Here is a 25,535-nt window from a genome sequence, read left to right on the forward strand (position 1 = left end):
TCCCACACGCGCAACTTCCGGGGAGAAAAAAAGGTCCGAGGTCACGTGTTACCTTATAGCAAACTTCGACTGGCAAACGCAAAAAAAATCAAGCAAAACATACGCTATCCTGGTTACGTAGCCCATACATTACCCTTCCGAAAAGCGCCAGTACTGATTCTATACCCGCAATCGAAATCACTTTACATTGAAATAGAATTTAAAACAGTCGCAAGTTCAACTTGAGTTTTAGTGTAAAGTAACATTGTGCCTAGTCTGACAAATATTATTTCGTATTAAAGCCTTTCTCCGTAATGGAAGCCTCTGACATTAAATAGTAGATATATAGGATAGGGGGCGCTGCATTCGTGCCCAAAACGAGCGGGAAATTGGGGGGGGGGAAGGGGGAAAGGCACGCACGTGGCCCCTGCAAAATTAAATTAATTTAAAATATTACTGGACCGGTTACGGCGCCGGCAGTGATTTCAAAGAGAGCGAAAGAGAGCCTAGCTTAGTAGATATGTAAAGGTTTTCCTCGTCGGTTTTAAATATAAATGCGTTGCCTTTATTTGAATAAATTTTGTATAAATGTCGACTGCGTGCCGTACCGTCCTTTCAGAGTAAAATTTTGATATACATTTTAAAAGGAGAAAGGTGTTCATTTTGAATTCACGGAGTTGTATATATTTACTTCAACTTAGTTTTAGGACTCTTGGCCAATTGACTATTTCATTTCCACTGTTCAAATTTATCGGAATTTTAACCATAGGTAACATAATCTTCTATAAGTATGTAGCCAAGAAAGTTCAGTAAGAAATATATTACCTCTGTAATTATTTTATAAACTCGCTTTTAAATTCAGCAAAACAGTTAAATAAATGTCTTTATGGACAAAGTCTAGAAAAAGTAAATTTAGATAAGTGAACCAAATGGAACATGACTGAAGAATCAGATATTAAAATTTACAGTTTAGAGACATCATTATAATAAAATATCAATTATTTATTTCACGTTGTAAGTCAGCATATATTTGAAATTTTTAAGCGACTGTCGTCTGCTAGAATTAAATGAACGAGATTCTAAACCTTAGGGATTAAGGATTAAGTATTAATACCGAAAATGAAGCTACCTTTTTCATTTGAAAACTTTATATATATGTATATATATAGTCCGTCCCTATTTTGAGTTAGGCCTAATTTAGGCTATCCATTACCAGGCTATCAACTACCATACATAATATAGGTAGTTTATCGAAAAAGGTACATACTTCAGCTTTTAACCTCTGACCTTTACTATACAATATTTTAAAGTACAAACAGACTGAATAAATTCAAGGTTAATGAATGTTTGAAAACGAGAAAAATCAATCTATCTGATTAAATAAATTTTAATTGAATTCGTCTAACGCACAGGTCCTATACGGTAAAACAGTAACCTTTGACCTTTACTACAATTTCCTATAGTAGAAATTAAACTGAATACTTTGTCAGGGTTCATACAACTTTTGGAAAACAAATTTCCCTGCGATTTCCAGGTTTGTCCCCATATACTTCCCTGAATTTTCCAGGTATTTCCCTATATGAAGTATCCTATGGAGCAAATGTTAACGAAGGAGGGGGGGGGCAAATAGGACTATAACATACTCAAAGGACATCCCCGTATCTCTAATAAAACCAGAGTTATGAGCCTCCAAAGTATAGAGTAATGTTAATCTTATGGAGGGTATATTTATAAACATTTTTCTTAATTACTCGGTCCCTGTTTGACGCAAATTTCCCTGATTTCTCTGAATTTTGCTAAAAATTCGAAATTTCCATGAATTTTCTTTGAGGTTTTTGTCAACTATTTACTTCCCTGATTTTTCCAGGTTTTCCAGGTTTGTATGAACCCTGGTAACCTTTGACCTTTACTACAATTTCCTATAGTACAAATTAAACTGAAGTGTGTTTGTACTGAACTACTTGTCTGGAACGGGAAAATCAATCAGATGGTGCAGCATACACGCGGCTATAGGAAGGAATTTAGTATTCGATTTGTAAAAGATGATAACGGATTAGAATTTTGGATTTTGGCGTCGCTGAGGGGAATTTATTAAACGTTAAGGAATTTATATATAGTTGAGAAGGCTTTTGATTTATAACTAAAGCGATTTGATTGGAGGGCCTCGTGCAATCTCTTAAATACCGTATTAATAACGGGCGGTGTAAGAAATTCTCTGAAAGACTCGAGAGAGATGATATCCCTCTAGATCTCTCGCCGCCAAATGAGATGGGAGAGGTTATAATGTACCTGCGTGCTATAGCTTCTGGCCCCAATTACAAAGTAGCTGAGCTATTAACGAGATATACGTGCAATATCGCAAAGGGGTGGTATAAGTCAAACGGTCCTAACTGACTGAAAATCAACGCTCAGTCCAAACCACTTTACCTAGGTTGAAATTTTGCAGGGACGTTACTCTTAAAAGGTTTTTACAAACCGCCGTCATCTTGCAAAATGGCGACCAGAAATGTATGTATGATAACTGACTAACTGATAATCAACGCCCAGCCCAAACCGCTTGACCTAAAAGGCTGAAATTTTGATGGGACGTTACTTTTAAGTAGTAGGTACGCGCTAAAAAAGATTTTTCCAAACCGCCGCCATCTTAAAAAATGGCGGCCATAAATGATCGAAAACTTTTTTGGTGGAATAACGTTGATTGCGCGTTTCATCAGATTTGTTTCATATTTACTACACTCGTTCCCTATATCCTATAGACGGCCTTATGACTTTGGGCTTAGATTCGCCGCCATCTTTGAAAATGGCGACCCGAAAAGTAAAAACCTTCTTTGTGTAATGTTGTGAATGTATAAATAGACCAAAAAAAGATTATCGCTGTATAATAGGCCAAAAGGTTTTTTGCATACTAATAACTGATAAGAACTCATGTATAAAAGTAGCTCACATAAGCCCATGCGGCATTCTCCGTTGTACCTACCGATCAGTCTGCATCCTGTTCTTTTAACTCTAACGACTTGTTAATTACTCAACAATAAAGAAGTTTTATGCTTAGTTAATATTGTGTTTTGACTTGGAAGTTATCACATTAAAACCCAACACGCAAACACAACATGTAATAACGTATATTGCACGTTTCAACAGATATCTTTAATATTTACTAAATTAGTTCCCTATAGACTGTCCTTTTGGGCTTCGATTTGTCTTCCGCCATCTTTAAAAATGGCAACCCTAAAACTAATAAAAATGCCCATACGAGCAAAGCCCCGGTGCCTTATTAGCTATAAGAGTATCACCGACACCTATACATTATGCAATTTTGTACCCATCACTAAGTGACTACACTTAGACCCTTGAATGAATGAAACAGCATTTCCACACTATAACTAACAGTTCACCTTCCCTTTAAAGACTTAAGACTCTTCTAGAGACAAGTAGCTGTTTAAGAAAAAGCGCGGGCAATTATTTTATCGCGGAGGTAGCCGCGAGATAAGGCGGGGGAATAAAAAAGAAAACAAAGTCCTTGTCGGCTTGAGGTGCAAAAGAGAGAGAGAGAAAGCGATTAGGCTCAAAAGACAAACTAAGCGAAAATTTCCACGTGAGAAAAAAAGTAAAACACATGGCGGCCCGGGAGGGGGGGAAGAAGCTTCATTTAGGTTAACCAATTCTTGAGGGAAAATAGTCGACCCCACCCGTATATTTAAGACACATGAAAAACGATCAGACGCACGGAAACCCTGCACAGTCATCGTTGGCCATGTACTAAACACCCGGCACCCCTGACTGACACAGACGATCATGGTAGTAAGTTATCTTCTACACAAATCAGGGACGAACTGAAAAGGAGTCGTATTCAACACCGCGAGCCTAGACTCCTCCCACAGTTATAGAAAGAGGGTTAAATAATTTGGTTCCTTCTTGTCACGCGGGTTACTGTTTGCATATTGTGCTACTATTTAGCGCCCTCTCTTCAACACAAAATGAACTATTTTCAAAAAATCTTGTGCTAATTTGCGCAACTGTCGTATTGTGGGGTACACCGCGAGCCTAGACTCCTCCCACAGTGGGAGAAAGGGGACAGTTATATTGGTTCCTTCTTGCCACGTGGGTTGCTGTTTGCATATTGAGCTACTATTTAGCGCCATCTGACCATCTCTCCAACACAAAATGCATTATGTTCAAAATTGGCCAACTGCATTCAATGGACGCTTTTATTTCTTATCAAGATTCTCACGAGATGGCAGTTTGGCGGAAACTCTGACGCCGCTTGCCTCGTGATAAGCAAGCTCTCCCCCCCCCCGCGTTATCAAATTGTGGCAGTTATGATAGATTTACGGTTGTCAGTCTAAAAAAAAGAAGAACTCTCCTTTTTTAATGCCTCCCTGTTTCTGTACAAATTAATCCGAGAAACCTCTTGGAGATTATCTAGAACCAAAAAGATTTATAGCGATGCAGCCTCATCTTGTCTGGTTCCTTTTAATTCCCTTTAATAAGGCAAGCAGCATGTAAGATTCCTCAAAAGACCCAAGAAGTTCTCTCCCTCTCGTTTTTCTCTCGAGTGTGCTAGGATTTTGTTAGTAAATCGCTGCCAGTTTCGGTATTAAGGCAAAAGCTTTCCAATTGGAATGTGAGGAGCCGGGTGCGGATATACATGGATAAATGGCAAGTTTTGTTTCCATCTTAAATTGATAGACAAAATTTTTCCCCGAAGTCCGAAAACAACCGTATAAGGCATAAAAATACTTATCCTTATTCTATTTTTAGGGAGTTAATTTAGGATACTATTTTTGATATTTCTAAGTATTCTTTAAATTTTTGGTTTAAAAATTGTTTTTTTTCTAAAAAAATCAAAAAACAACTGAGGCGAATTGTATGTACCAAGAGGTGATATCTAGATTATTACGGAGAAGGTATAAATTCGCCTCACATTTCCAGCGGCTTTATCTCCAGTCTAAACGTAGGTCCGGAGTTAATCCCCGCCTTTAAATTACAACCAGCATCTCATTGGTTCTTGAAAACTCACGTCAACGCGACGGGAATGACGAAAATTAAGCGTATTTTCCGACTGAGGAGAGGCGAAATAGCCCGGCCTCCTTTTACGTCCCCCCTTGTATTTTGAAAGGGGGACTGGGACTATGGCTCGCGCGAATACTTAGGCATCTTATACCTTCTCCCTAATAAACTAGATATCACTTCTTGATTGTACATAATACTAAGATAAAAACTTAATGACCAATCAGAACGGTTTGAATTTTTATATTTCAGCCTGCACGTGCGTAGGAAATGAATCACGTGGCACGCGCGCATATTGGAAGGTTAAAGAAAGTGTATCTTTATAACTACACGTGACGTCTCGAAAAATCTCGTTCACATTGACCGAATGGCATTTTTTTCTAAAACTAATTCTGTGGATTAGGAATAATTTCTAGGCATAAAAAAGCTCACCCAACGCAATCCTAAATTCAAGTCAAATAACTCGCATTATGATAAGTTACGTATAAAAACCGGGGCATAAAAATAAAGAACCAACCACGAAAAATTACAATCTAAAACGTCGATCTCTATATTCCTATGTATGCCAAGAGAAATGAATACACAGATAATTGGAATCATTGTGCCCCCATACATCTCGTGTTAATTTCTATGCGAGTTTGTGGGTATACCGGGCTTGAGAACTTACAATCCCCGCCACGCGTCATAATTAGGACGTCTTTCTAAATGAGATTTCATTGGAATTGGTAGCATAGCGAGTTCCTAGAGGTGCAACCGAGTTAAAATTCATCATACATAATGATAAGTCTATCTCTTCCCACGCACAAAATCCGCCTAGATACGTTGAGTGAAAATGAATGTAGCACAAAGATTCCAATTATCCGTATGCATTCCTGATGCCATAAGAAAAGTACGTAATATTTTTCTTTTTAAACATTATACCGTATAAAAAGGGGTTTATTATTTTCCGCTATAACTCGCCTTCCTTTCGATAAGAATCCCACCGGACTCTCTTTCTCTCCTAAGGCAGCGTGCTAAGGACTATATAGTTTCCGTGGTATAAAACGTATATACGTATCCATAACCACGCGTCACAAAAAACATAAGTTTATAAGATACGTTCCTTCCATAAGTATGACACTACCTATACTTCGTAATGCTTCTGAGAGACTTACAGCTCGAACTAGTTCGAGGGAGAACGACAAGCGAGAATTTAAGTCCTACACTCGGTTAATTAGTTTTGCAGGACTTCCCTCTAGGTCCTATTTAGTCTGTACTAAGCCTTTGACAGCGCCAAAACCAGGCCTCCCTCACTTTACCTCGAATGACCTACTTCAATCACTTCATGACAAGCTCCAGTTTGTAACCAGTTTCCAAACTTATGGAGGAACATATCTTATAAACTTATGATATATTATATAAAAAAATAACCGCAAAAATGCATGCCCCTTTACTTAAAGGACATCATGGTCCAAGCCCAAGCACGCGATCGGCGATCCTCATGGTCAAAAGCGCGTGAGCACAAAAAAAGAAGCTGAAGAGATATTTCTTATTTTCTTATTTTTTTTTGCCTTCTGCCAAAAACGGAGGAAATTAATCAAGAAACGAGCTGGTAACAGGCTGTTCTCCGACGACCCAACCCCCATAAACGGAGCTGGGCCAAAAAAAAAGTATATAGAATTTAGCTTACTACAAGCTTCCTCTTCTTTGGTCGTAATTGATAACCATAACGGTTACGGAATAAATGGTGGCTTATACAATAGAAGGGAATAAAAGGGAAAGGAAATAAATCTGTTACTGATATCTGGACGCGTCTTTAGTGGCTGGCTGACCATTCCTCTTTTGGAACTAAGGAGAAGTAATACAGAAAAGGACTCGAAACTAAACGCTAACCGACCGGACCCAACCCAAGTTTCTATCCGTTATGTTTTCGTTAGCTTTAATTTTTGTTATTGCATAACAAGTTATTTAAACTAATACTGATCATTAAAAATGTGTATAACATAAGTTCATAAGTGATATGTTCCTACCATAAGTATGAAACTTCCTATACTTTATAATGCTACAGAGAGACTTACAGCTCGAGCTAGTTCTAGCAGAACGACAAGCGAGAATTGAAGTACTACACTCGGTGGTAAATTAGTTTTGCAGGACTTCCATCTAGGTCCTATTTAGTCTGTACTAAGCCTTTGACAGCGCCTCACCAGGCGTCTTCGCTTTACCTCGAATCTATGACCTACCTCACTCACTTCATGACAAGCTCCAGTTTCTAAGTTACCAGTGACAAACTTATGGAGGAACATATCTTACGAACTTATGGTATAAATAATCTTGGCCAGGTCTATTGGAGTTAAAGTTTCTATTCCTTAGATTATACTTTCTTTGATCGGAAGCTAAGAGAGTGGAAAAGGGGCGGACAGAAAGAGAAAGTATATAGCACCATCCATGGATTTTCATTTCTTATTTTTTTTTGGCTCCTTTATGATGTTCGAATGTCTATACCCATTGTAACTACGTATACCGCATAGGCCTACATATTGGTTACTATACACTACTATTCGTCTTTGAACATTCAAGTTTAAATTTAATTTAGAAAGTTTAGGAGAATACGTATAACACGAGCGTATATTTGATGTAACCTCAGACGCTCTCCTATGATTGTTAAATTTACTCTTAAAGGGGGCATTCAATTTAAATAATTACTTAATTTAATAAGGATAAAATTTCAGTAAGTATATTCTAGATCTAGCATTCCATTAAGTACTTGCAGACAGAGAAATCCAACACACAGGCTATGACCGCCCTGTTAGGTTATCTCCAGGCGCCAATGAAGAGGCAACGCCAGACGGACCCACCCGAGTTCGCTACACGCAGAGGGAGGCCTCTAGCGGTGCTTCTGGGTGCGACTGAAATAACCCAAACAGGTGACCTTCGCCCGCCCCTGCAGTGTTTGCATAGAACTCTTCTGGAATTAATGAAACGGTCTATTACGGGAACTTAACTCAATGCACTTAATTAATATATGCATATCAATGAATTAAATTTAACCTAAAATTCTTCGAGTAAATAATACTAACATTGCGAAACTCGATTCCCTAAAACTTAATTTGTTCCAGACGGTAAACAAACCTTCTTAAACAGCTTAAATGCTTTAAAGTTTATCAGATAAATTCTGGTCTAACCTCATCTCTAGGAAAACGACAGACCGTGACAAGTGGTCAGCAATCAAAACTAGCCATAAGAACTATATTCTATATGGGGAATTCTTGGCAGGATGGTTAAAAGAATACAGTGAAAGCACATAACCAACGAAGGCAATGAAGCAAAAAATAATGATTGCTAAGCCTTGGTTCCCCTCTCTCTTTTATGCTTTTATTTTAGCAAAAGGGATCTTTTTTCGATCGCCTTTCTTATAGCTATAGAGAGCAGGGAGAGATCGTAAGTAGCACCAAGAAGCGGGGGAGTATGGCGTTTCCCCGAACAAATAGCAAAGGAGAGAAGAGTCTAAGGAAGAGAGTGAAGAGGCAAGCGAGGATGGGAATATTTTAGATCAAGTTACTCAACACAATATGTAACATAAAACGAGTTTTTTACCCATCGACATTATCAAAATTTCATAGATAAAAACAATAAGTATATACTTCGACTACAGTTCCCAGTCTTTGTGTCTGTAGACGCCATATAAAATGAGAAGCAAATTAACGACCCCGATCTCACCCCTACACGAACCAATCAGAGAAGAGCTTTATTTTGAGGTGGGTTTATATAAAACAGTACTCCATGGTGGCGATCCCAACGTTAATTCTTGGTACTATATTTAGCCTATTCACTCGTGTTCCCTGTGCTACGTTCGTGAAAGTGACCATAAGCCAAGGGGGGGTCGACAATATTCTAATAGGTAAAAGGGGCGTTTCTCATACTACAAGGCGGCAGTAAGCCTAAATGAAGTATACATTTTGTTTTAATCTATTATTCTGAGATGTAAGAGGGGTGTTTCTCATACAACAAGGCGAGAGGGAGCCTAAATGAAGTATACTTTTTGTTTTAATCTATTATTCTGAGATGTAAGAGGGGTGTTTCTCATACAACAAGGCGATAGGGAGCCTAAATGAAGTATACTTTTTGTTTTAATCTATGAACTTTTGGTAAAGAAATTATCCCAATCACTTTCCGAGCTATACGCCACAAAACAACCATCCAATATTGATTACATAAATGCCTCTATATATTTCTAAAGTGAATAAGACCCTTTTTATAATATATATATGTATATATATTTAAATACAGATTTCATCAGCTGTATATCAAAAAGATAAGGGGGGGCAAAACCCGGCATTTCTATTGCTACTAAGCCTTGTCCATAAAAATATCATAACATACTATCATCCTCCTTGCTTCGTACCATACTTTTACATACATATTCTATACCCCCATTCTCATAAAGTGGCAAAAGTGGCAAGCAGATTTTCCAGAAGCAATTTCTCCGGTAATTGCCAAAAATTATCCCATTTTTATTATTCGAGCTTAAACAGCGTATTAATTCCAGTACATTAAACCGGACAAACATAAAAAAGTGTACCTTCCCCCTGTATACCGTCGACAAAAAAGGGAGCGCGGACCACACCCCTACATACCATACCATACGACCACCTAAAGTGTATACAACAACCTTTATACCATCAAACTCAGTGGTGTACCCCCGTTTAAGTTTTTTTTTGGTACCGGTATATAATATGCTATAAAACATTATAATGCCTAAAAGGTCCATTCAGACGGTCGCCTCGTTAATTTCGTTTGGGTCGCGTCTATACGTTCATTTCCATGTTCAGACGTTAAAGCAGACGACTTAAAACGAGTCGCGACGCATATATGAGTGATTCTTTTAACCCAAGACTTGTGAATACTAAAATAGTCGATCATCCAAAATGACAAACAAATACAGCACCAAGAATCCTAAAACTTTTCATCAAATATCGTCTGCTAAAGCGTAGAAACTCACTGGATCACGCGTCAGTAAGGCATGATCGAGTGGGCTATGGCTAAAGAAAAGGCGCTAACGAGGTGGTGGTGCTATCTGGACACTGACTGCCCGACGAAATTGAATATTTTAAAACTAAACCCGCGAACAATCTTTTACGTAGTCGTTGTCACGTGTCTAATTAAGCGAGTAAAGCGACTTCAAGGTCGTGAACTTAACACTTCAGTCTATCGTCTGAATGGGGTTTTACCGAAGAGTGGATGCAGCTCAAACCGATCAAGAATAAAGAGGAAGAGGTGGGTTTTAGGGGTAAAAAAAAATGTCTTTTAATAACAAGGGGATAAAAAAACTAAACCTCTCAGCAGCGCGGCGCAAGAACAACATTGAACTCTTTTATAAGCCGGTCGTAAAAAAACAACGTCAGGGCAGTCCGTTTAATTTTTCCATGTGAAGTAGTACTGGTAACGCCACTGAATTGCCACTTTTAGACTTTAGGTTCGCGTTCGAGCTTAAGGTGTAAGTTGAGTCTAAGAAAGGGCATAAGTTCCTTTGAAAAAAACCCAGTTTTGTATTAACTTTTTCACCCAACTAAGAATGAAAATTAAGTAATACAGAATTTAACAACCAATGGCTAAAGAAATGTGTCAAGATGAATCGATTTTATCAGAAAATTATTGATAAACCCTTGAGGGTTTGATGATATATTTTGATACTTGAAAATTCTTTGGGAAATTCTGAGAGAGCGGTAGCTCTCTTAGATATGACTTCATACTGCTCTTAATGTATAAGGAGGGTTTTTTGTTTGGATGTAGATTTTTTTGTATTGCATTAACAGTTTTGAAAAAATTCCACAGAACTACAATTCTGGCCCACAATATGTGGTTAAAATTTCAAAGAGATCCATTAATTAGTTAATTTTATAAAAAATAAAGTTGCTAAGGGTGGTTTTCATTTCCATAAAATTTTTCACACCTTTTTATGAAAAACAGGAATTTTTCCCATAGAAATAACATGGGAAATTTTAAGAAAAAAACATTCCGGTTACTCCGATTTTAGAAAAACTATACGTTTGTTAGACTTGAAAACGGTTTTAAATGGAAGGTACAACACTTAACGTGGCGCTAAGCAATTTTCATTGACTATAATTAAGTCTAAGTATGTTTAAATTTAAATTTTCAAAACCATTCCAATCTGCGATATTTAAGCAGTGTAAAGAGTCAGTTTATGATGTTAGCACTTTTAAAGCTATTTGGTTCATATTTCGTGGTGGTTGAAAAACAAGGGGACCTAGCTTTGTGTGAGCTAACAAGTTAAGTTTGAAAAGGTCCCCCACACTAATAAATTATGTAACCAACTGCCTTTGGTACTTGTGGGTACTTGTAGGTACTTGTGGGTGCTTGTAGGTACTTGTGGGTGCTTGTTGGTACTTGTGGGTGCTTGTTGGTACTTGTGGGTGCTTGTTGGTACTTATGGATGCTTGTTGGTACTTATGGATACTTGTAGGTACTTGTGGGTGCTTGTAGGTACTTGTGGGTGCTTGTAGGTATTTATGGATGCTTGTAGGTGCTTGTGGGTGCTTGTAGGTGCTTGTAGGTACTTGTGGGTGCTTGTAGGTACTAGTTGGTGCTTGTAGGTGCTTGTAGGTACTTGTGGGTGCTTGTAGGTACTAGTTGGTGCTTGTAGGTACTTGTGGGTGCATGTAGGTACTTGTGGGTGCTTGTAGGTACTTGTGGGTGCTTTTAGGTACTTGTGGGTGCTTGTAGGTACTTGTGGATGCTTGTAGGTACTTATGGATGCTTGTAGGTACTTATGGATGCTTGTAGGTACTTATGGAAGCTTGTAAGTACTTGTGGGCGCTTGTAGGTACTTGTGGGTGCTTGTAGGTATTTATGGGTGCTTGTAGGTATTTATGGATGCTTGTAGGTATTTATGGATGCTTGTAGGTACTTGTGGGTGCTTGTAGGTACTTGTGGGTGCTTGTAGGTACTTGTGGGTGCTTGTAGGTACTTGTGGGTGCTTGTAGGTACTTGTGGGTGCTTGTTGGTACTTGTGGGTGCTTGTAGGTACTAGTGGGTGCTTGTAGGTACTAGTGGGTGCTTGTAGGTACTAGTGGGTGCTTTTAGGTACTTGTGGGTGCATGTAGGTACTTGTGGGTGCTTGTAGGTACTTGTGGGTGCTTGTAGGTACTTGTGGGTGCTTGTAGGTACTTGTGGGTGCTTGTAGGTGCTTGTAGGTACTTATGGATGCTTGTTGGTACTTGTGGGTGCTTGTAGGTACTAGTGGGTGCTTGTAGGTACTAGTGGGTGCTTGTAGGTACTAGTGGGTGCTTGTAGGTACTAGTGGGTGCTTGTAGGTACTAGTGGGTGCTTGTAGGTACTAGTGGGTGCTTTTAGGTACTTGTGGGTGCTTTTAGGTACTTGTGGGTGCTTTTAGGTACTTGTGGGTGCTTTTAGGTACTTGTGGGTGCTTGTAGGTACTTGTGGGTGCTTGTAGGTACATGTGGGTGCTTGTAGGTACTTGTGGGTGCTTGTGGGTGCTTGTAGGTACTTGTGGGTGCTTGTAGGTACTTGTGGGTGCTTGTAGGTACTTGTGGGTGCTTCTAGGTACTTGTGGGTGCTTGTGGGTGCTTCTAGGTACTTGTGGGTGCTTGTGGGTGCTTCTAGGTACTTGTGGGTGCTTGTGGGTGCTTCTAGGTACTTGTGGATGCTTGTAGGTACTTGTGGGTACTTGTGGGTGTTTGTGGGTGCTTGTGGGTACTTGTGGGTGCTTATAGGTACTTATGGGTACTTGTGGGTGCTTATAGGTACTTATGGGTACTTGTGGGTGCTTGTAGGTACTTGTGGGTGCTTGTAGGTACTTGTGGGTGCTTGTGGGTGCTTGTGGGTACTTGTGGTTGTTTGTGGGTACTTGTGGGTGCTTGTAGGTAATTGTAGGTACTTGTGGGTGCTTGTGCAGATTTTGAAAATGTAAAACAGTTTCTTAACATTCTTTATTAAAATGAAGACTGAAGGAACAGATATTAATCAAAAATGTCTTGATTAGAATCAAGACCTAAAAAGTATCGATAAGACTGAGGTTATCACTTGTCTGAAGGATCAGATATTAATTTTTCTTTTTAATTGAAACTTAAATGCATGCTTAAGAAAAATCAACGTTCCATTACCGTTTTCCGTTGAAATAAATAATTTTACTGGTAATCAATTTCAAAAATTTACTTATCTCGGCTTTTCGACCACAATTCCATTCCCCGAAAACATTTTATCATTACATTAATTACTTTTGGGAGATAACGTGTCAAAATAGCCTATAAAACAATAAAAAACTGTAATAGCGGTCTGTTTAGCCATGACAAGAACCTTTTAAAAGTTTCAAGCACTATATAACCCTTTCGAGACTAACAGGACCTGAGCAAACTATAGCTTAACCTGCTACTAGTACGACTAGGGAGAACTGATGTAAACTGGAGTTGAAATTTCATCATGTGCGACCTCGGCCTTGAAACTCTCCCATAGTCCGAGTGTGTGTAGAACATAATTTTTTCGCTGTTATCTGCCAAAATCAATCTTTCATGGTAGTGCCGCCTCCTCACTTGAATTTTTCATGATATATTAAGGTTTGAACGAACAAAATTCTAGATTACCATTTTCACTACCATGTCCCTCTGCTAACTTGAAGCAAACATTCCTCTCTTTTTGCTGCTCATTACCGGTGCCATTCCCTTGACTTTCTGTTCGTTATAACTACTATCATGAGTTTATTTAATTCAAACCAAAATATAAAAAAATTGGATTTTTTTCCTTTTGTGCTACTAAGAATTTACAAATGTTGTCCGTGCCATATCAAATAGTCTCTAACCATTGTTAGAAACTAGAGAGAGAAATTGGGCAGTAACACTGATCATGCCCTGAACTATGAGAAAGAACAATACGACGGTTGACTAAAGTACACTTGATATTACATCATTTTGCAAAACCGCGAGTAAAAATCTTACTGTCCCTATTCAATTTGGCGCCATTGGTTTTAGAATAATTAAAATGTTCCACTGCGAAGCGTGCCGGTCACGAATGGGGATGTAACGTCTTTAGGAACCTTTCAAAATGCAAAACCATACACGTACTCTCCCAAAAGTAATTAATGTAATGATAAAATGTTTTCGGGGAATGGAATTGTGGTCGAAAAGCCGAGATAAGTAAATTTTTGAAATTGATTACCAGTAAAATTATTTATTTCAACGGAAAACGGTAATGGAACGTTGATTTTTCTTAAGCATGCATTTAAGTTTCAATTAAAAAGAAAAATTAATATCTGATCCTTCAGACAAGTGATAACCTCAGTCTTATCGATACTTTTTAGGTCTTGATTCTAATCAAGACATTTTTGATTAATCAATTTTGAGTTGAAAACGTAAAGCCTATGATATTTTGACCCTTAGGGCCACTGTTTCCGAGTTATAATTTGAATGTTTTAGGGATGACCACGTAATTAAATTAGCATTGAATCATTGTATTTTTGTTTCTTTGTAAAACACTCCAATCAATCTTAACTTGAAAACAGTGTCCCTTGTGGCAAAATTGACAAAAAATAGATTTACCAAAGAACATCCCTCTTAATTTATGGATGCCAGACTTATCAGAAACACCCTGTATATATTTATATTATCCGTTAAAATACTATTTCTTAACTAAAAAACGCAGTAGGTGGTTAAGACTTTAGATATGGGTTAGACCTAATAGATCCACTAACCTTGGGGTCAAAAAGAATTCCATCGGTTCTGGTCAAGATAGATAATAAGAAATTGGGGATGGTTAGACGAGGGGAGAGTGATGAGAAACGCGACTAAAGTCTTATATACTTTTTCTAAGGATCAGAAGACTATAGCTAGAGATCTCCCGGCCTGGTCTGTCGAAGAATGACCTTTCAACCCTGGCTAGAACGAATGAAAACGGAGGGAGGGGGAAGAAAAAGAAGAGAAGGAGAAAACGTATATAGGATTTCAAGAAGGGTCAATATAACTGGTCGAGACGGGCAATCAAGCGAACGCGCGGGGCTTACCGACATCAATTCAATTTGACAGTATAGAGAAGCTTATACGCCGCATAGCCTATCCTCAACTTGGCAGGGACGCTTCATGATACTGTACATCAACCCTTGGCTTTTTTTTATCGTAGTATAAAAGATGACAAGATGATGACAAAGATAGGAGGGACATCTATGAATTTCAAGATCTTATACCGTGTTGAACGCAAAATTGAATTGTGGTGAGAACATAAGAAAAAGTGAGGAGTGAGGATGGACAATGCTAATCAGCCCCCGAGCCTATAGCTCAAAAACAAAACAATTTTCGTACATAGGAGAGAGGAAAAAGACACATTGGTGAACCAAAAGAGCTAGAGAGAAAGCATAGATTCAACCTCTAGTTGTAAAATTGAACCTGGGAACTACGAATGCCACGGTGCACCACCTTCTGTTGGAATGAGTAATAAATATTACGTTATTGCATAATGCAGGTTTTCTTTTCTTTGTTTACATTTCTAACCGCCATCTTGAAAATGATGAATATTTTTACATTCCGAGCTGCCATTTTCAAAGATGGCGGCTCATCGAAGCCCAAAAGCTTGCCATAAAGCCCATAAGTTGGATACTGTATATACTAAAAATTAGCGAAATCGGTTGAAACGCGCAGTCAAAGTTATTCAATAAAGAAGGTTTTTTTTTACATTTCAGGCCGCCATTTTTCAATATGGTGGCGGATTTGAAAAAATCTTTCTTAGCACGTGCTTACTACTTAATAGTAAAGTCCCTGCAAAATTTCAGCCTTCTAAGTAAAAGCGGTGCAGTTTGGACTGGGCGTTGATTAACAGCCATTCAGACGTCATGTCGAATTACATCAATTTAAGAATGAAAAATCGCGCGCAAAGCAACCTCATCACCCATGAAATGATTGTACCATCAATGAATCTTCCATATACGATACAGCGATATAACCATGCACATCTCTTGGTGAACTAACTAACCCATCTGTCCGATACAGCAATATAACCATGCACATCTCTGGGTGAACCAAGCCACCCATCTGTTATAAAGCATGGCAACATTGTCTGGGTCTAAACCCTAAGCTCCAGTAACGAACAATCTATCCATTTGACCAATCGACCTTGTTATAGTTGGGATGAAGGAAGAGTGACTTAAGGATGGGGGTGATGGAAGATGTTAAGAAAGGAGGGGGTCTAAATAGCCCCGGTATGCCATCCATGCACCATGTCTCATCCAATCCATCAGAATCGTTTTTAACCACCACCGTTCTTCCCCCTTTTCTGGCAGAAGAGGAAATTGTTCCTATTTCTCCGACCCCGGTCTCGACCTCGTAAATCTTATATGGCTCTTCCCAAAAAAGAGAAGTCAACAAATCCCAAAGTTATCCAACAACAACAACAAAAAAAATAACTTATGAACTTTATAGATTTCAAATTCTTAATAACGATAACTCGACATAGATCTCCAGGTTGAAAAATCTTTTCATCATATTATGGGTCAATGTTCAGTTTGCCTTGGACGAAGAAGCCCCTTTGTTATATTATGGGTATATTTTTACTTGTTAGGTTATGGTGACAAGGAGTGGAATTTAACACATAAAAAACAACAGGTTCACTTGAAGATTTACAACTTGGTTTAAAAGGTTTTCATATTATGGGTCAAAGTTCAATTTGCCGAGGACGAGGAAGCTCCTTTGTTATGGGTATATTTGCACTTGTAAAATTGTGATGAGGAGTAGAATTTCGCCTGAAAAAAACAGGTGTTCTACTTCTCAGTTTGAAATTAAAAGGTTCCTATTCTCACAAAAACCCCCAATTATTAAAATTATATCTTTAATTTGCCAATATTCTGTTAATTTTCTAGAAAACTAGGCCTAATAACAGTTATCACATTATAATTTCTCGCATTGTTTTTTATAAAATTCGATTAAAAAACTGAAATAAAAATCCCGGTTTTATTAAATAAAAAACGCCTCATTTTTTTCCGTGCGTAACTTTCTTGTTAATCCACTTCTGTCCATACCAAAAATAGTGCCGACGAAGAAAATATATATAAATTGTCGTCGGGCAGAGCAAGAGACGATCGCGGATCTGATCGGACACGGACTATACAGTATAGCGTGGGTTCAACTGGTTAAAACGCGGACCAAAAAAAAAATAAAGAAAATTGGGGTGGGCTAAATTTATAAGGAAAGGGAGTGTTTGACGTATGAGCTACCGATGACAAACGTTGTGTAATTAAGTCAAAAGGCCGCTCGCTAGCTGCGTCGATGTATTAAGCTAAACCGCGTAAGGAAATTCGAGAGATTGATTTTCTTTTAAAATGAAGGGCAACACCCTAGAAATCGCATCGCTGGAAAGAAATTGTCGAGCCCGCTGTGCACCTCGAGTTCTTTGGAAGACTTCTTTTACTCTTTTTTCAGAACTATCAGAAGGGAGATGAGACTAGAAGTAAAGAGCTCTAGCATTGGTAGTAGATCCTGGCACTAGTGAACAAATTTGAGGATTTTATGCCGCTTCCATCGCCCCTACACTAGAGAGTAAAAAATTGGTTGAGTTCCAAAAAATTTCCTACCCATTCCCCTCAACCTAAAGCCGCGGAACACGGACGCGGGTGCTTGAATCTAGTTCGGCCGTCTACCACCTCGAGTCTCACGTTTTGGAAGGAAAATTCAGAAACCGCTACCAGAGGGCCAACCGTTGGTGTGTTATCAAGAATATTCACTTTCGCCAAGTGAAGAATTTGGTTACCTCAGTACTTCTAGTCTCATCTCACTTCTGGCACTATCCTTTAGTTGTTAATTCGCCGCTCCTTATGTCTTGGATTTAAAAGGGCTAGCGGCGACCGCGAAATGATATCAAGGGTGGGTGGGTACACGGAGGGGTAGAATTTCCCCCCTCCGCACCTTTTTTATTTAAAGTTTAAATGGCAGTGCGTTCACCGCACGGAAAAGGTTAATGGAAGAAAGATAATGGGCGTCGAATTCCCCTCTCCTTCCCCAGTCGTCTTTCTCTATCATTCTCCTAGGTCTTTTAATGGTGACCGAGCTAGGTTTTCCTTAATGATTAGAAGGTACTGCCCCTATATACAGGGTGTTTCTGATATAAGTCCGCCATCCATAAATTAAGTTAGATTATGTTCTTTGGGAAATCAATTTCGAGTCACAAATGTAACTTCTACTGTAGCAACTGTTCTACATTTTCGAGTTATTATTTAAGTGTTTTAGTGATGGTCCCTTAATTAAATTATTAATTAACTATTGTCTGTTCAGTTTCTTAATTATATTTAAGGGGGTCGTCCGTAAAATACACCATCCAATCTTAACTTGAAAACAGTGTCCCTTGAGGCAAAATGGAGATAGAAGATAGAACATTTTCGACTCAAAATTGATTTTCAAAAGAACATCCCCCCTTTAATTTATGGCAGACTGAAACACCCTGTATATATACCTCGACGAATTAAAAGCGGTATAAAGAACAAGATAGTCAGGTGCAATCATGAAAGTACATTGGAATGTGCTGTTGAATTTAATTAAGGATATTTGCCTTGTTTTTCAAATAGATTTTTTTTTGCATATATATATATATATTAAATTTAATCTACAATCCAACTTTATGGTATTTTATCATATCACATTCTGAAGTTTCCCAAATTTACAATTTCTTCCAATAGACAATGCCATTAATTACTTGCAGAGAAACCAACACACATTCGGAAAGCCGCCCTCTTAAGTTATTTCCCTGGCGACAGATAGAGCCCAAAATCACTAGACGCGGAGGGATACTAGCCAACTCGCGCTGCCCTCTATCGGTGGCTTCTTAATTGGCTCGAGAGGAAATAAGTTAGGAAGGCTATGGTCTTTGCATCTCTTCTAGAATTAATAGAATTGTCTATATATTTTAAATTGTATGTGGAAATGGATTAAAGCAGCAATTTCGCCAAACTTCAACGGAGAAGGTTCCTGCCGTATCGCCTTAGGTTAAATAACTCTAAAAACCTTAAAACATATCCCAGTTATAAATAAAAAACCAAGCTCAATAAATCGATATTAACAGCATTTAAAAAATAATTAATGCTCTAATGGGGAAGTATTATTAACACAACGATGTTTTCAACAACCTTCGCTATATGAACTCCGAATGAGTGTATGTCTGTTGTCAATTAGCTCAAAGGCAGTAACAAGTCCACAATTCAAAGCGGATAATGAAAATTAAGGTTAGACCGAAGTATATAGAAAGAAGTATAACTACTTGTCGGGCATAAAACGTTCCGGGCGGGTAATCAGAGAGTTTTAAGGGATAATTTGGGTTTGTGCTTAGCTTCCGAAAGAGAGAGAGAGCAAGAGGGAGAGAGAGGACGTGGAAGACGTGAGGTCTCTCGATTGACCAACAACATCTCGTACTTGAGTACATACGAGAGGGCACGTCTCATTACCTTAAAAGAGTCGCCGCTGTCGACGAATAATACCATAAGATATGTTCACTATAAGTTTTTCACTGGTGTTTACAAACTGGAGCTTGTAATGAAGTGAATGAGGTAGGTCATAGATTCGAGGTAAAGCGAGGGAAGCCTGGTTATGGCGCTGTTGAAAGCGGCTTAGTACAGACCAAGAAGTGATATCTAGTTTATTAGGGAGAAGGTATAAGATGCCTAAGTATTCGCGCGCCATAGTCCCAGTCCCCCTTTCAAAGTACAAGGGGGGACGTAAAAGGAGGCGGTGTATTTCCCCTCTCCTCAGTCGGAAAATACCTAATTTTCGTCATTCGCGTCGCGCTGACGTAAGTTTTCAAACACCAATGAGATGCTGGTTGTAATTTAGAGAAAACTCCGGACCTACTTTTGGACTGGAGATAAAGCTGGAAATGTGGCCAATTTATACCTTCTCCCTAATAAACTAGATATCACTTCTTGTACAGACTAAATAATAATAAGGTGGACTGCAAAACAAACAGAGTGTAGTACTTCAATTCTCGCTTGTCGTTCTCGAACTAGCTCTCCTCGGTAAGTCTCTAGAGCATTACGAAGAATAGTAAGCGTTATACTTATGGAACATATCTTATAAACTTACGGTAATACTTATATAGCGGAATTAAAATGTACACGGTGGAACCGGCTCGCCTCACGACCAAAACACGTGAGTATCATACTTAAAAAGTAAACCCATCCGGGAAATAAGCGAAACGAAAAAGAGGCCATTTGTCGAGGTTACAAAATGATATGACCTTAACATAAAACTAAACACTATTAACTATACCGTTGGTAGATTTCGGTAATAGGGGGGTTGGTCCCATGCTCTTTTCGGACTAGATATACTAATAACGCTTTTGGTACGTCAACGCTTCTACAATTTCCGGTTTCCTTTTGAAGCTCTTTTTGGAAGCGGTTGAAAAACAAAAGCTTCCGTCAAAAAATTGAAAAGTGCAAAGCAAAAATGTACTATGTACAAATTTGGTACATAATATTTCTCTGTAGATTTTGCTTTTAAAAAGGACCCGAGTTTGGGCTTGGGGTAGTAAGAAACGTTACTACGTTTAAAGTCTAGAAGGAAGAAAAAACCTAACAGAAAACGCACAAGTCGGAAAAATTTTAGTTACGACAATCTCGCTGTAAAAACGGAAGTAAAGGAAGTTAAACGTGATAAAAGCGGAAGTAAAAACTGAAAAAGTAGTTTTCTCTATAAAATCCCAAAGCACAGCGCGGTTTTTTATTTTCCCAGCCAAAGAAACTTGCCTACAACAACGCGTCTACAAAAATGAGAACGTACAACGCGTCCAACTTTTCCCAAAAACCCAAAAAACACTTCCGACCAATACCATCATCTCAAGAATTACTTAACTTCGCACTAAGGCACCCTGGCCAAATTCATTTTAGACCTAAAACTAAAACCAAAACCAAAATTACGGCTCGTAGAAACGAAAGTACTTTAAAAAGGCCTAAGACGACGTGGGAGGAATAGATTTTTAGACCAACTATATATATATATATATATATATACAGTGTCTTAAGTGTGGAAGTAAAAGGGCAAAAGTTTCAATCTTAAACAAACGGGAAGTGCAGCGCAAACAAAGTGCTAAAGAGTGAGAGATTTTACAGGAAGGAAAAGGAGCGGAGAAAAATTTTCGGAACAATTTCAAGTCGTCGAAGGACTTTAGAAGAGGCCCTGCTTCCAGCAAAGGACCGCGCCATCAGGAAAGTGGACTGGAAAACGGCCAACGGCGATCTTAGAACTGTATAGAAACCATTGCCTTCCATTAAAACATTGAGGAACTGATGGGCAAGGGTCATCCCGAGTGAAATCTTTCCGCTGGAAGGAAAACCAAAGGAGAGAGAGAAGAGAAGAAGGAAAAAAATCTTCTTGTTTATCTTGGACGGACCAGAGCTAGTGGATATTAAACAAAATCTAGAGGTCCGAATTAATATAGAAAAAAATATATATAGATATAAATACAGGGTGTTTCTGAAAGGTTTGTCAGAAATAAAGGGAGATATTCTTTGGGAAATCAATTTTGAGTCCAAAATGTAATTTCTATTTTTCATTTTGTCACAAGAGACACCATTTGGAGTGTTTTACGGATGACCCCTTAATTATATTAGAATAGTCTTTCAGATTCTTAATTAAAAATTCTATAAAAATAAACAATAATTTCATCATTTCCCATGGACAGTTAGTGAGTAGTAAATAGACATTATTACTATCCAATTGGTTATCATGATTTTCCCTTGAAAACCCACCTTATTTAGAAAAACTAAAATGAAAATTTGATATCAAATACTAGGCCTAACCAAAAGCATTTGAACATGTATAAAAACACCTTGATATTGTTAAAATAATATTAAAAAAAAAAAAAAAAAAAACACCAATATTATATACAGATAAAAAAAGCCGACTTTCAGGCGCAAAATAGCTCATGCTTTTTCTACGAGCGCCTGTAAAACATTCCACCGCAACACACTAAAGCCCAAGGAAAACCCTAACCCTAAATTCACTCTTTACAGTATATTGTTTCTAATTATTTCCATGACATGGTTTTCACTCATACCTTGAAAAAATAAAGAACAAAAAATAAGAAAGGATTGGCAATGTATTAATTAAAGTCTAACACGAGAGAGAGAGAGAGAGAGAGAGAGAGAGAGAGAGAGAGAGAGAGAGAGAATGAAAACCATAATGGTTAGAACTACACTCCCATTTTCGCTGGTATGACCGCGGCGTGACGTCAAGCTCGACGCCATTCTTTATTTTCCTTAACTAGTCTCCCGCCCACAACGTCTTTTGTCCTTTGTCCTCCTGGTTTTTACGAGTTAGCCACCGTGTCCTTCAATAAACCCTAGAAAGCCCCCAATAACAGCGGGGCCGTGTGTCATGATCCCAATGGGGATTATCGGTGAGATTTAGTACAGGATGGGGAACAAGTCCACGCATCGGCCCTAACCTATCAGGTATGATCAGAGATGGCTGGACAGGAGAGTGTATAAGGGGGAATTATGAAGACAACAGAAAGGAAAGCAGAGCATGGAGTTGAAGGGTGGTGGGATCTTACCATCCTCCCAAGTGAACAACAAAAAACACCTCCCTTGATCGTTCTCTAATTTGTGCTGGCCTCTACGCCCAACTACACCTTTCCACAGGATTCTGGTCTCTCATAGTGTTTTATTATACAGGAGCAACCACAAATATAAGAATTTTGGGAGGTTTTGGCCCATTCAGACTAGAGTTAAATCTTACATTCCCGTCGGTACGTTCAATTCCCTGTGCAGACGCTAGAGCAGACGACTTAAACGGAGTCGCTTATATGGGTGATTTTTTAAGCCAAGACTATTGAATACTAAAATAACCGAACATACAAAATGAATAACAAATACCGCACCAAGAACCCTAACACTTTTCATATATCGTCTGCTAATGCGTAGCAGCTCACTCGATCACGTGTCAGTAAAGGCTTGATCGAGTGAGCTATGGATAAGGAAAATGCGCTAACGAGGTGACGGACCCCTCTGAATTGGCAAAGGGGGGTATAATGTCCTGGTAACATTAGGAATCGTGAAGACACAAGAGTAATGGTCATTTGGGTGGGGACATCGTTTTTAGCTCTCTTTTTTATCTACTTTTCTTTTTACTTTGTGTATACGAGTCTTTAGGGAATGACCCATGATATTTAGAAAAATGATACGGACTTCCCATGCACCAAACAAATAAAAAGAAAAGAACTGAGGTGTATCGCAATAAAATTAATTAATATTATACAAAAATAATTATATTCAGTTCAGTTCTAATATATGTTCTTAACCCTAACATAAAGCAAAATTTAATTAATACGGTTCAAACAAAACTAAATATATAAAAACAATAAGTGTACTTCGTTCACAGTTCCAAGCCTTTAGCTGTAGACGCCTGGGGAAAAAAAAAAAAGGTTTACCAGAACAACAAACAAACAGTTGAAATACTTCTACAGTAGGATGCAGTTCACAAACCGTTTCTTTTATACAACTAGCGCAATCATAGACATCTATAGAAGAATAGGAGTTCAAAAAACTCTAGTATCCGAATCGTTCTTTGGCAAAAAATAGGTCGTTGTTCCCGCTTAGGAAGACAAAAAAAAAAGGCGCGGAAATCCCAGCAGGATTACAAAGCTATCACTGGTCCTCTCCCGATCCTAAACCCTCTTCTCTAAAACTCCTACATTTTTTCCCACCAAAAAAAAAGAGGATATGGAAGAATGGACGTTGGGATGAAAAAAATAAGAAAAAACAACCCTTTTTTAAAGCCACGCTGACCACGTCGGCCGATTCGAGATATACTAGAGACCGAACACGCGAGGGTCAACGCTAAAGGTCAAATCCTATATCCCCACCATCCATTTAGGGATAGTTAATTCCAGGAGTTTCCCCACCCCATCTCCCCTTAGTTTCGATCCCTCCTTTTGGATTTAGGAGTAAAAAACCGATTTGTTCATTTTGAGCTAGACTTCGATCCGTATAAAGAAGGATCTATGGGTACGTTAGGCTTAGCTACCAGAGAACAAAAAATTGGATGGAGAACCATGCGTAGGATTATATAAGAAAACAGAGTGGTCACCCCTTTTTTTTTAATTTTGTAGATAGAGAACTGGTTTCAATATAAAGAAATAATTTATTAAAATTATCATGGTCATTTCATTTAAGTTTTGCCTTTAAATTATCATTCTCCAACTCTGCCTTTAAATTATCGCAGGGATAGATTTAATTTTAGAAGTAGGAATGGAGAACGGTTAGTAATTACTTCAGTCCGACTCATAGCCCAATATAGAGCCCCTCCCTCCAATACGTAACGAAAAGTTTAAATTATTTTATTGGCTCATGCACTTAAACTACGTTTTGATGAATTTGCTGACGGGGACGGTCAAAAATACGTAATTCATTTTTACCTCTGTCTCTATGACCCGCCTCTTCTTTCATACCCCTCCGTCCCGTGGAAGGGGGTCCGGGACTTTGACGCGCGCCCAGATTACTCCGTTCTCCATTCCAACTTCTAAAATTAAATCTATCCCTGATTATCATTCTCAACTCTGCCTTTAAATTATCCTTTTAATTCCCCTTTAAAACTCTTAACTTACTTCCTGTAATTCACCCCCTATTCAAAGCTACATCGATTAACACCACATCAAATTAAACACCAATAATAATAATAATTAAAAAAAAATAATCGATTAAAACCATAAATTCCGCGCGTGTAAATTTAGTTCAAATTTTAGTTGGAAGTTCATCTAATACTATTCATCAGTATCTCTTTGTGGAATTCGGTTCATCCTAGAATCATTTGAATCCGACCAAAATTACACGTGGGAAATTCACAAGGGAAGCGTGTATTAACGAGGTCCCAGCAAACCAAGTAAAAGGGCGCGAAAGGGGGCACGAGGAGAGCTCCAAATTACGACGTGGTATATATAGGAGCGGAGAATATACCATACCATACACACTCTTTAAAATTAATTATCTCCGGAGGGTTCAAATATAGCGTCTTATCGATAATCAACGAGAATTAATTCACTTCTCCTTAAAAGCATCTTCTAAAAGGCGGGAAAAGAGGGGAGGAGTAGCGCGCGAGACTTTCTCAATCCCTTTTCCCGCGCGCGCGCTCAGTTATTTCCCGCGCGCGCGCTCAGTTATTTCCCGCCAAAACTGTAGATCCATCGAAAGATGCGTAACTAAAGAGCGGGAAACCCAAAAGCGTTGAGCTTCTCGCGCTCTTCTACTACAATTACTACCATAAATTATGAGAAGGAGCGATGGGGTGAAAGGAGGGTTAGGTAAAATCGACTCGTTAGAGAAATCATCAAGTCGATATGATTGCGTATTAGGGGACCCTAAAGGAAAAGCCCAGAAGCCCCTAAAGGGGATGGAAATTTTGGGAAAGAGGTTGCTTGGTTGCAGGGCCCTATTAGAAAATGAGACGTGTTCAAGAACATTAGCGTCATAATGGATATTATCAGTCTTCTTAAATATTTTTCTTAATCTATCAGCGCTGATTACTGTTTTCAATAAGGTGTCTTTATATGATGCATGCGTGGTGACGTGGTCA

The 25,535-nt window shown here is 38.5% G+C and overlaps 1 protein-coding gene across 6 annotated transcripts in view; it reads right to left on the minus strand.

Annotated features, from left to right (window-relative positions):
• The window catches only part of LOC149691713 (agrin-like), a 390,035-nt gene that overhangs the window by 234,100 nt on the left and 130,400 nt on the right, over nucleotides 1–25,535 (minus strand). The window lies entirely within an intron of this gene.

The sequence above is a fragment of the Phalangium opilio genome, unplaced genomic scaffold (assembly GCF_054372755.1).
Source record: "Phalangium opilio isolate 3A_F unplaced genomic scaffold, DU_Popi_V2 ptg000025l_1, whole genome shotgun sequence".
NCBI lineage: Eukaryota > Metazoa > Arthropoda > Arachnida > Opiliones > Phalangiidae > Phalangium > Phalangium opilio.